The following is a 12,569-nucleotide window of genomic DNA, read 5'->3' as shown; positions in this document are numbered from 1 at the left end:
CAAGCTGAGTGTAGTTTGCAAAGGATTATAAATACAACAAAGTTAGATGTAATTTGACATCTTGTTTTGTTGAGCTTCAAATTTTCTAAAAGCTTTTTTAATAACTCACTAAATTTTGGTATGCAAAGTCACACAGAAAAAAATCAATTGAACAATAAGTCAAGTTTACTTTGGACTGAATACCAAAAATGTCTTTTACCTATGGAAATGGAATTAGATTGTTGTAATTTTAAAGTCATCTCCAGTTTCTTTGATTAATGACAATCACCTTACCTAGAGACATAAGTTGAAACAATCCACATAACTTGGGACTTTATTTTTATACATTTAAATTTTTCTGGTGGTTCATCATTATAGGATATTCTGTTTTCTGGTAGCAGCCCATTACCTCAAAAGTAGATGAGTCTGGTTGCGAGGCTAGGAGGGGTAATGTGGAGATAGAAACACAACATGTATAACTGGGCTAGAAATTATGTAACTGGAAACCAGAAGCCATCATACTCATCCTAGGTTTAAGCTTTAGCTATTTCTGTAGAAAAGAAAAAAAAAAAAAAAAAAACAAAACAGCTTGCCAAGATGGGATTTCATCCAAAATCAATTTACAACAATCCAAGTTATTTTTTTTTCTAAGCCTTCATAGGGAGAGAGAAAGACATGGATTTGACACCTCTACTGGAGCTAAACTGAAAGTATCAGAGATGGACACATAAGTTTAAAAAAGAGATTAAAAAAAGAACAAAATACAGTCAATGGAACACCAAGGTCAAAGTTTGAGATTGAGTAGGTTGGTGTTTTTCTTTGTTTGTTTGTTTGTTTGTTGTTGTTGTTTTTCATATACTCAGAGCAGGAAACTGTATTATAGAAAAGAGCAGATACAATTAAAACAGTAGAGAATATACCAACTTGCAATGTATCCAAATGAAAGAAGTGAAATACTTGATTTAATTAAATGTCAAGATGATTCAGAGAACACAGCAAGAGAATGCAAATCACAAAGAGCATCAGTGTCCACAGAAGTGGAGCATCAGGAAAGAGAAAGCACAGCCATGTGATACAGGACTAGAAACAGTTTCTGGGGCTACAACTGTGAGCTGTCTGTGATTAGAATCATAGTCATTCTGTTTCATCCAGCTTTCTGGTGAATATAAAATATGAAGAAAATCTAAATTTGAAACTCAGTCCTTCCTTTCTTATTACACAAAGTCCTTATGGACTTGATTCCAAAATAAAACTGTGTGAAACAGGAAAGAAAGCCCAATTTAACTAAAAGTACCTTAGAAAGATAAAATTCCCGAAGTCAGGATTTGGATTTCTTTTTAAGGGAAAAAATTGAAATAGTTCTTGAACAGTGCTGTAATTGCTTAAGCTCCAAATAGATGTGTGTTTTTCTTTAAACAAATTCAGAAAAAGAAATTTTTACAAAACAAATATAAGAAAGATATCTGGGGTGTGACAAAAAAGTAAAGAGTTAATAACTTTATCATGAACTCAGATTTATTCTGCCTTCAGTAACTAGAAGAGACTCTAAAGTTTATTAAAATACTTTCCTTAATTACTCACTATTTAACCTTTGCTATATTGTAAGTATCTCATTCTTTAGATCTATAAAACCTGACATCATATCTATCTGGCTATTTGGTTATATTGTAAATGGGCTGTCCCCCAGTTTTTATAGTTATACTAAATTGAGGGCCATTATTCTCTTGATTTTATTTCTCTCTATAAGTCGTTCTACTTAGATTTTGGTGACTAGCATTGCACACAGGAGGGCTCAGGCAGCAGGATGAAAACAGAAGTATTGTGGCTAAAATACAGATAAGGAATCTGGCAGCAACTACACTTAACTTTAGTAAGATAATTAAGTCTTTAACATCCTTTTGATTGCCTCCAGAACAGAATAGCAATAAGCTACCATAATGAGGTTGCTTTTTTTTTTTTTTTTCAAAGCACAATATTATCTTCTGACATGCAATGTTAAGTTCATCAGAACTGGGAAGTTCATTACATGACCGGGCTACTGTACTCATGAATTCATAGCAGCCATGGTTGCCTGCAAAGTTCAAGACAATAAACATTCCAGCATGGAGTGCGAAGGCATTCATAAGCCTCACTCCTAAATAAGAAGCTATGGAGATTTGATGACTTCTAGGGGAGAGAGTGTTTGTTTTCCTTAAGGTCATGGCTTCTGGTAAGTCACCCACACTTTAGTGGCTGACTCCCATACCCAGAAATATATGAAAACACAAACTGAATTTCATTAAAATGTTTTATTAAGAATAGGCCAGAGAGATGGCTCAGCCGTTAAAGGCAAGGCTCACAGCCGAAATCATGAGAATATAAAGTTAAAGGGGTAGAAGTTCAGGTTGTGTCTGTGAGGAGTAGAGAGGAGGAGTTGAGGGTCAATATGATCATAATAAAATATACAACATTCTTAAAGAGTTAGTAAAAATATTTCCTGTTCCCAGCCCCTCCTGTACCAGTCTACCCACAAAATCCATTTCCCCATCCCAAAGAATTCTATGCATCTTCCACAGGAAGTTTCCTCTTTAACTTTTTTGGGACTGTAAATTGTAGTGTGATTTTTCTTTACTTAATAGCTAATAGCAACCTGTAAATGAGAGATGTAATTTTGTCTTTCTGGATTTGTGTTACAGAATTCAGCATGATTTTTTTCAAGTTCCCTCCACATGCCTGCAAATTTCATGGTATTGTTTTGTTTTTTTTTTTTTTAACAGTTGTGTAATACTTTATTTTGTAAATATACCACATTTTCTTTCTCTAGCTTCAGTTTATGGACATATAGGTTGCTTCTAGTTTCTGTCCATTATGAATAATGTTTTTATGAACATAGCTGAGTAAATGACCTTGTGGTTAGGAAGGGACTTTCTTTGAGTATATGCTCAAGAGCAGAGTAGCTGAATCTTTAGGTAGATCAATTCCCAATTTATTGAGGAAGAACTTTATAGATTTCCACAGTGGCTGTATGAGTTTAGAATACCACCACCAATGCAGGAGCATTCTCTTTGCTCCACATCCTCTCCCACATGAGCTGTCATTTCTGTTATTGAACTTAATCATTCTGACAGGTATAACATGGAATCTTAAAGCTTGGGATTTTTTTGGACTCATAAAAGTGGGATTGGGGATGGAAAGTCAGTGGTGGTTTCTGACTCTTTTGTCTGCTCTTGGTACCCTTTTTTCTCCTACTGGGTTGCCTTGATATTGGGGTTTATGTCTAGTCTTCATATATGCTGTTATGCAGTGTTCACTTAATAATACTAAGAGTCCTGCTCTTTTCTAAAGGGAAAAGGAGAAACAGTTGGTCTGGGCAAGAGCAGAGGTGGGAAGCCTGTGTGCACGGGAGAGAAGGGAGGCTCCAGTCAGGATATACTGTATAAAAGAAGAACAAAGAAAAAGAAAAAAAAATCTTTTGGAAAAGATCTGGAGTTTATGAAACTGATGGGGTACTGGTTTATACAATGCTGATAAAAGTTCTCATATTTGCCTCATTTCATAATGAGTTAAACATGATCACCCATGAATATTATACTTAGAAGAAATCTTAAATACGTATTGTGTTTAAGAAATAAATGTTATGAAAGTTAGCCAGCTCATTAAGTGAAAGAAAATGTGTGAGTCAGCTGGCAAAGCTGACATTCATTTCAAAATATGTGGAGAGCAAGGCTCACTTGCCAGAGCATATTGCAACTGATTGTGAGAAGCTACTTAAAATCAAGCTTTGGAAACAATTCAACATTGGTTAGCACCGATGGCGCTAACTGTGTGTAAGTCCATTTCTGGGAAGAATATAAACTGCATATCAATATGTAAGAATATAAACTAGATATCAATCATCATGAACATCTAGAAACATGCAATCCATTGCAACTAACAAAAACACTATGAGGATGTCCCCAGACACATATTAAGGTAAATTATCTAAGTTTTATGATGTAGAGTTTGCGTGTATTTGTTTCTTAGACCATCACCATTAGCTTTGAGAAGCGAGGTAGAGGCACACACTTTTAGCTTACATCTGAAACTTAGAAATCAGAGTGCGTAGCCTACAATTCTGTGAATAGTCTGCTTTGAAAACTGATCATGGCTGTATAATCATCTGTTTAATCATCATTTGTTTAACTATTGCCAATTATAATCAACATAGAGGTGGTTATAATTTCTATTTTATTTTAAATAACACAATATACATTTTGTACATTAAAAAAAAGAAAACTGATATATAGCGCATTCACAAGCAATGCATTCATGCTTATAGAAATAAGCAAATATTTTAGTGAAAGGGGGGCTTTCTGAGAGGGTTTAAATCCAGACCTTCTAAAAAAAAAGTAATAAATAAATGAATATTTGTTGAGGATTTCTTCTATTCCACAGCATATATTTAAATTTTATATATATATAAAAAGCTAAGTTTCTTTCATGCTATTGAAGATAGGTTATCACAGCCATCTATGTAATTGTTCATGGTTGTCATGGTTTCAGGTGGGAAAGATGCATTAAGAAGTCAGTGAAAACAGAGGCAGTATTTGAGAATGAAAACTGATACAAGTTCACTAAACCTTTCAAAAACATGATAGTCAGCCCTAAAGATTTCTCATCTTTATAATAATATACTCTTCTAATAGAGATATAACCAAAGCCAACATTAACCTTAAAATAGGAATGCGGTCTATCTAGGTTTGATGCAGTAATATTGAGTCTTTTTTGGGGGGTGTTCATTATATTTTATTTAAATTGAAACTTCAACAATGTATCTGATCATAGTAATTCCTCCCCATCTCCTCCCAGATCCTTCTTACATCCACATTTAGCTCCACATCCTCTTTTTATCTCTTTATAAGAAAACAAGAGAAACAACACAAAAAAAAAACAAACAAAAATAAAGAAATAAAAGGCACAAGATACATACACACACACAAAACAAACAAATAAACAAAAACTAAATCAAACCCACCTTTGAGTTAGTATAAAATACAAAATCACCTTTGAGTCTCAGTGTCTCCTTCGATCCCTGGTGGGTAGAATCTTTTAGAGGCCCTCTGTGGAAGTCTCCTGTCCTATTCCTTGTCTTCTCCTACTTCCAAAGTCTATCCTGTTTGCCCTTCTGAATGAGGGTTAAGCATCTTCCCTAGGATCCTCCTTGTAGTTTAGCTTCTTTAGGGCTATAGATTTTAGTGTGTTTATTCTATACTACATGGCTAATATCCACTTATAAGTGAGTATATATCATATGTGTCTTTCTGCTTCTGAGATACCTCACTCAGGATGATCTTTTCTAGTTCACACCATTTACCTGCAAATATTATGATTCCCTTGTTTGTAATTGCTGAGTAGTATTCCATTATGTAAATGTGTCACTATTTCTGTCTCCATTTCTCCGTTGAGAGACATCTAGATTGTTTCCAGATTCTGTCTATTTCAAATAGAGCTGCTAGGAATATGGTTGAGCAAATGTCCTTACTGAATGGTGGGGCATCTTTTGGGTATATGCATAGGAGTGGTATAGCTGGGTCTTGAAGTAACATTCTTCTTAATTTTCTGAGAAAGCGCCAGATTGATTTCCAAAGTAGTTTTACAAGGTTACATTTCCACCAGCAATGAAAGAGAGTTCCCTTTTCTCCAAATCCCTCTCAGACAGAATGCTGGAATCCTTATGGAAGAAGAGGGAGATAGAGAGACCTAGAAGGGACAGGAACTCCACAAGGAGAACAACAGAGCCAAAATACATGGGCCCAGGGAATTCTCCAACCAAGGACCATGCATGGAGAGGACCTTGACACCCTGCTCAAAGAAACCCATTGGTTGCTTAGTCTCCAAGTGGGTTCCCAGTAAGGGGTACAAGGGATGTCTCTGACATGGACTTAGTGGCCGCCTCTTTAATCACCTCCCTTGGGGTGTGCAAACTTGCCAGGAACAGAGGAAGATGATGCAGCCAATCTTGATAAGACCTCATATGCTAGGGTCAGATAGAAGGGGAGGAAGTCACCCCATATCAGGGGACTAGGGAAAGGGCATGGGAGAGAAGAGGAAGGGTGAGTGGAACTGGGAGGAAATGAGGAGGGGGGCTACAGCAGGGATACAAAACGAATACATTGTAATATATATATGATTTAATAAAAAAAACCCCACAAAATCAGAAAACATAATTTACAGGCAAAAGACCAATAGTTCAAAACTATGCCTAAATGAGGATTGCCAATAGTGGTACATGCCTTTATTTCCAGCACTTAGGAGGCAGAGGCAGGTGGATCTCTGTGAGTTTTCTTTTTCTGAAGTTTCACCTTAGCTTTATAATCTCACATACATCATTTTCACTTTTTTTTTACTTTTGCAATGACTTTTTTATTTTGTTTTTTAAATTAAATTTTTATTTTTTTAAAATTAGTTACAGTTTATTAAGTTTGTATCCCAGCTGTATCCCACTCCCTCATTCCCTCCCAATCTCACCCTCCCTTCCTCATCTTCTACCTACCCTTTCCAAGTCTACTGATAGCAGGAGATCTCCTCCCCTTTCATCTGACCCTAGGTTATCAGGTATCTTCAGGCCTGGCTCAAAGTCCTCCTCTGTGGCTTAGCAGGACTGCTCCTCCTTTGGGGGGTGGGGAGGTCAAAGAGCTTGCCATTGAGTTCCAGTCAGAAATAGTCCCTGTTCCCCTTACTAGGGTACCCACTTGGATACTGAGCTATCATGAGCTACATCTAAGTAAGGATTCTAGGTTATATCCATACATGGTCCTTGGTTGGAGATACAGTCTCATAAAAGACCCCTGTGCCCAGATATATTTGGTAGTTGTGGAGCTCCTGTCCTCTCCAGGTCCCCTTCTTTCATATGATTCCCTGTACTCTGCTGAAGGTTTGGTTACGAGTCGCACTATATGCTTTGATACACTGCTAGGTAGAGACTTTCAGAGGCCCTCAGTGGTAGGCTCTTATCCTATCCAAGGTCCATCCCATTTGTCTTTCTAAGTGAGGGTTGATCATCTTACCCAGGGTCCTCTTTCTTGTTTATCTTTTTTAGGTGTACAGATTTCAGTAAATTTATTTTATCTTAAAGGTCTATTACCCACTTATGAGTATATACCATGTGTGTCTTTCTCCTTCTGGGATACCTCACTCAAAATAATCTTTTCTAGATCCCAACAATTGCCAGCAAATTTCATGATTTACTTGTTTTTAATTGCTGAGTAGTATTCCATTGTATAAAAGTTCCTCAAATTCTGTATCCATTCCTCCGTTGATGGACATCTGGGTTGTTTCCAGGTTCTGGCTATTATGAATAAACCTGCTACAAACATGTTTAACCAAATGTCCTTTTTGTGTACTTGAGCATATTTTGGATATATGCCTAGGAGTGGTATAGCTGGATCTTGAGAAAGCGCTATTCCTAATTGTCTGAGATACCACCAGATTGATTTCCAAAGTGGTTGTACAAGTTTACATTCCCACCAGCAATGGAGGAGGATTCCTCTTACTCCACAACCTCTCCAGCATCTGTTGTCACTTGAGTTTTTGATCTTAGCCATTCTGATGGGTGTAAGGTGAAATCTCAGGGTTGTTTTTATATCCATTTCTCTGATGACGAAGGACGTTGAGCATCTCTTTATTTTTCTGCCATTTTATATTTCTCTACAGAGAATTATCTGTTTATCTCCATACCCCTTTTTTAATTGGATTGCTTGATTTATTGCTTTTTAACTTCTTTATTTGTTTATATATTGTGGATATCAGCTCTCTGTCAGATATAGGGTTGGTGAAGATCCTTTCCCAATCTGTAGGCAGTGTTTTTTTTCTGACAAGAGCGTCCTTTGCTTTACAGAAGCTTTTCAGTTTCATGAGGTCCCATTTATCCATTAGAGCCTGTGCTATTGGTGTTCTGTTCAGGAAGTTGTCTCCTGTGACAATGAGCTTCAGGCTCTTCCCTACTTTTTCTTCTAACAGGTTTAGTATGTCTGGTTTTATATTGAGGTCTTTGAGCCACTTGGACTTTAGTTTTTTGCAGGGTGATAAGTATGGATCTATTTTCACTTTTCTACATGTAGATATCCATTTAGACAATTTTTTGAAAGAATTTGTTGAAAAAAGATGCTATCTTTCTTCCATTGTATGGTTTTGGCATCTTTGTCAAAAACAGGTGTACAAAAGTGTGTGGGTTTATTTCTGGGTCTTCTATTTGGTTCCATTGATCCACCATTCTGTTTCTATGCCAGTACCATGCACTTTTTCTTACTGTTGCTCTATAATACAGCTTGAGATCAGGGATGGAGAAAGCTCCAAAAGATCTTTTATTGCAGAGGATTGTTTTAGCAATTCTGGGTTTTTTGTTATTCCATATGAAGTTGAGAATTTTTCTTTCAAGGTCTGTAAAGAATTGTGTTGATAATTTGAGGGGAATTGCATTGAATCTGTAGATTGCTTTCAGCAGGATGATCATTTTCACTATGTTTATCCTACCAATCTATGAGCATGAGAGATCTTTCCATCTTTTGATATCTTCTTCAATTTATTTCTTCAGAGACTTGAAGTTTTTTTCAAACAGGTCTTTTACTTGCTTGGTTAGAGTCATCCCAAGGTACTTTATGTTATTAGTGGCTACTGTGAAGGGTGTTGGTTCCCTGATTTCTTTCTCACCCTTTTGTCTTTGGTATATAGGAGGGCTTCTGATTTTTTTTTTTTTATCCAACCACTTTGTTGATGTGTATATCAGCTGAAGGAATTGTCTGGTTGAATTTTTGGGGTTTCTCATGTATACTATCATATCATCTGCGAATGGTGAAATTTGACCTCTTCCTTTCTGATTTGAATTCCCTTGATCTCCTTTAATTTTCTTGTTGCTTTAGCTAGGACTTCAAGTACTATATTGAAGAGATACACAGAGAGTGAGCAGTCTTGCCTTGTCCCTGATTTGAATGGGATTGATTTAAGTTTCTCTCCATTGAGTTTGATGTTGGCTATAAGCTTGCTGTATATTGCCTTTACTATGTTTAGGTATGTGCCTTGTATCCCTGATCTCTCCAAGACTTTAAACATGAATGAGTGTTGGATTTTGTCAAATGCATGTTCAGCGTCAAAGAAGATGATCCTGTGGTTTTTCTTCTCCAATTTGTTTATATGGTGGATCAAATTGATGGATTTTCTTATGCTGAACTACCCTTGCATGCCTGGAATGAAGCCTACTTGGTCATGGTGGATGATATCTTTGATGTGTTCTTGGATTTGGGTTGCAAGTATTTTATTGAGTGTCCTTGCATCAATGTTCATAAGAGAGATAGGTCTGAAGTTCTCTTTTCTTGTTGGTTTTTTGTGTGGTTTAGGTATCAAGGTGACTGTGGCTTCATAGAATGAGTTTGGTAATGTTCCTTTTGTTTCTATTTTGTGGAATAGTTTGGATAGAATTGGAGTTAGCACTTCTTTGAAGGTCTGGCAGAATTCTGCACTGAATCCATCTATCCCAGGGCTTTTTGTGGAAGACAGACTGTTGATGACTGCTTCTATTTCTTTGGGGGATATAGGACTATTCAATCTTTCTACCTTATCTTGACTTGATTTTGGTAGATGTAATCTATCAATAAAACTGTCCATTTCTTTTAGATTTTCAAAATTTGTGCCATTTAGGCTTTTGTAGTTTGACTGAATGATTATTTGGATTTCCTCAGTGTCTGTAGTTATGTCTCCCTTTTCATTTCTGATGTTGTTAATTTGGATAATTTCTCTCTGCATTATAGTTAGTGTGGATAAGGGTTTGTCTATCTTGTTGATTTTCACAAAGAAACAGCTCTTGATTTCATTGTTTATTTGAATAGTTTTATTTCTTTCTACTTGTTTGATTTCAGCTCTCAGTTTGATTATTTCCAGCTGTCTGCTCCTCTTGAGTGTACTTGCTTCTTTTTTTTTTCCCTAGTGCTTTCAGTTGGGCCTTTAAGTGGCTTGTATGAAGTGTTACAAATTTCTTCTTAAAGGTTCTTAATGTTATCAATTTTCCTCTGAGCACTGCTTTCATTGTGTCCCATAAATTTGGATATGTTGTACCGTCATTTACATTGAATTCTAGGAAATCTAATTTCTTCCTTTATTTCTTCCTTAACCCAGCTGTCATTACTCAGCAAATTCAATTTCCGTGTTCTTGTAGGCTTTTGTTATTTCTATTGTTGAAGTCCAGTTTTAGTCCATGGTGGTCAGATAGAATATAGGGGATTATTTCAATCTTCTTGTATCTGTTGAAGCTTGCTTTGTGACCAATTATGGTCTATTTAGGAGAAGGTTCCATGAGGTGTAGAAAAGAAGGTATAATCTTTTGAGTTGGGTGGAAATTTCTATAGACATCTATTAGGTCCATCTAAGTTAGGGCCTCTGTAAGTGTCTAGATGATCTGTGTTGAAGTGTTGAAATATACCACTATTAAGGTGTTGGGATTTATGTGTGATTTAAGTTTTAATAATGTTTCCTTTATGAATATAGACACTCTTATATTTGGGGCATAGATGTTCAGAATTGTGGTATCCTCTTGGTGGATTTTTCCTTTGATGAGAATGTAGTGCCCCACCTCATCTTTTTTTATTAATTTTGGTTGAAAGTTTATTTTATTAGACATTAGGATAGATATCCCAGCTTGTTTTCTGGATCCATTTGCTTAGAAAACATTTTCCAGCCCTTTACTCTGAGGTAGTGTTTATCTTTGTTGCATAGGTGTGTTCCTTTGATGCAGCAGAATGTTGGATCCTTTTTCAGTACCTGATCTGTTAGTCTGTTTCTCTTTATTGGAGAGCTGAGTCCATTGATGTTGATAGATAATAGTGACTAATGAACATTAGTTCCTTTTATTGTGGAGTTGGTGGGCTTACTGTGATTCATTGCTTCTTTTCTTTTCTTTTTTGTTGGGGAATTATCTGTATCCTATTTTTTCTTGGGTGTAGTTGTTTTCGTTGGATTCAACTTTTCCTTCTAGTATCTTCTGTAGGGCTGGTTTGCTGTGTAATATTTCTTAAATTTAGTTTTGTCATGGAATATTTTGTTTTTTCCATATATGTTGATTTAAAGCTTTGCAGGGTATAGTAGTCTGGTTGGCATCTGTGGTCCCTTAAAGTCTGCATGACATCTGCCCAGGCCCTTCTGGCTTTCATAGTTTCTGATGAGAAGTGCGGTGTGATTCTGATCGGTCTACCTTCATATGTTAATTGGCCTTTTTTTCTTGCTTCTTTTAATATCTTTTCTTTATTCTGTAGATTTAATGTTTTGACTTTGATGTGACATGATGTGTTTCTTTTCTGGTCTAGTCTATTTGGTGTTCTATAGGCCTCTTGTATGTTTATGGACATGCCTTTCTTTAGGTTGGGAAAATTTTCTTTTATGTTTTTCTTGAAAATATTTTCTGGACCTTGGAACCGGTAATCTTCTTTTTCATCAATTCCTATTATTCTTAGATTTTTGTCTTTTCACGATGTCCTTGATTTCTTGGATGTTTTGTGTTTGGGACTTTTCTGATTTTACTTTTTCTTTGAGAGAAGTATCAATTTCTGAAAGTGTATCTTCAGCACCAGGGATTCTCTCTTGCATCTCTTGGTGATGCTTACCTTTGTGGTACTGATCTTTTCTCTAGGTACTCCAGCTTTAGGATTTTCTCAGTTTGTGTTTTCTTTATTGAATCTAATTCTGTTTTCATGCCTTGCACCATTTCTTTCATTTTTTTGAATGTGGATTTCTGTCTCTCTATGATGGTCTCTATTTTTTTTTCCTTTCTTCTCTATATGCCACTAATTGAATCTCTACTTGTGCCTCTATTTGTTTGGATATATTTGTCTGTGGTTCTTTGAGAACTTTGTTCATTTCCTCTTTTTTTGCCTCCACTTCAGTGGCCATTTCTTTGAGAAATTTGTTTCCTCTAAAATTGTCCGTAATTGCACAGCTCTTTCTCTGAGAGATTTGTTTGTTTCCTCTTTAGATGCCTCAAATAATGGGGCAAGCATAGTTTTAAAGTCATTTTCCTGTTTCTGATGAATTGGAGTATCCATTTTGGGGGGTTGTTGGTAAGGCCATTATGTCCTGAATTTGTTGGATGTGTTCTATTGCTTACCCCTGGCCATTTGCTTATTTATAACCTTCCCTGTTTGTTCCTGGATTCTGCAGTTCAGACTGGTTCAATATTTTTCTGGTGTATGGAGAATTCTTCAGGAAGATGAGAGAGGTCCAGTGGTTTCAGCATGTCCATTGGTGTTTCAGCTGTATCTGTGGGAGGAAATCTGCAGGACTAGGAGGACAAATGCGAGCAAGTGTGTAAGTGTGCATGTGCAAGTAAGTGTGCTTTGCTGGACAGAGTGATAGAGAATGTAGAACCCTTGAGTGTGTGGGAGGGATTTCTAAGGGTTTACTTGCACATGCGCTGTAGATGTAGCAGGTGCCGATGATAGTCGAGGTGCAATTTCCTTATGCAAATTCCCTGAATACCTCAGTGGCCTCCAGGCTACTGGTATTAGGTTCTGTCTGAGCTCCTGGCATGATTTTCCTGAACTCCACTGTTGGACTCTCAGAGCAGGGGCTTCAATGTCTTAAGAGCCCCT

Source organism: Meriones unguiculatus, chromosome 15 (assembly GCF_030254825.1).
Source record: "Meriones unguiculatus strain TT.TT164.6M chromosome 15, Bangor_MerUng_6.1, whole genome shotgun sequence".
NCBI lineage: Eukaryota > Metazoa > Chordata > Mammalia > Rodentia > Muridae > Meriones > Meriones unguiculatus.
The sequence above is the reverse complement of the archived record's forward strand: the minus strand, read 5'-3'. Positions refer to the sequence as shown.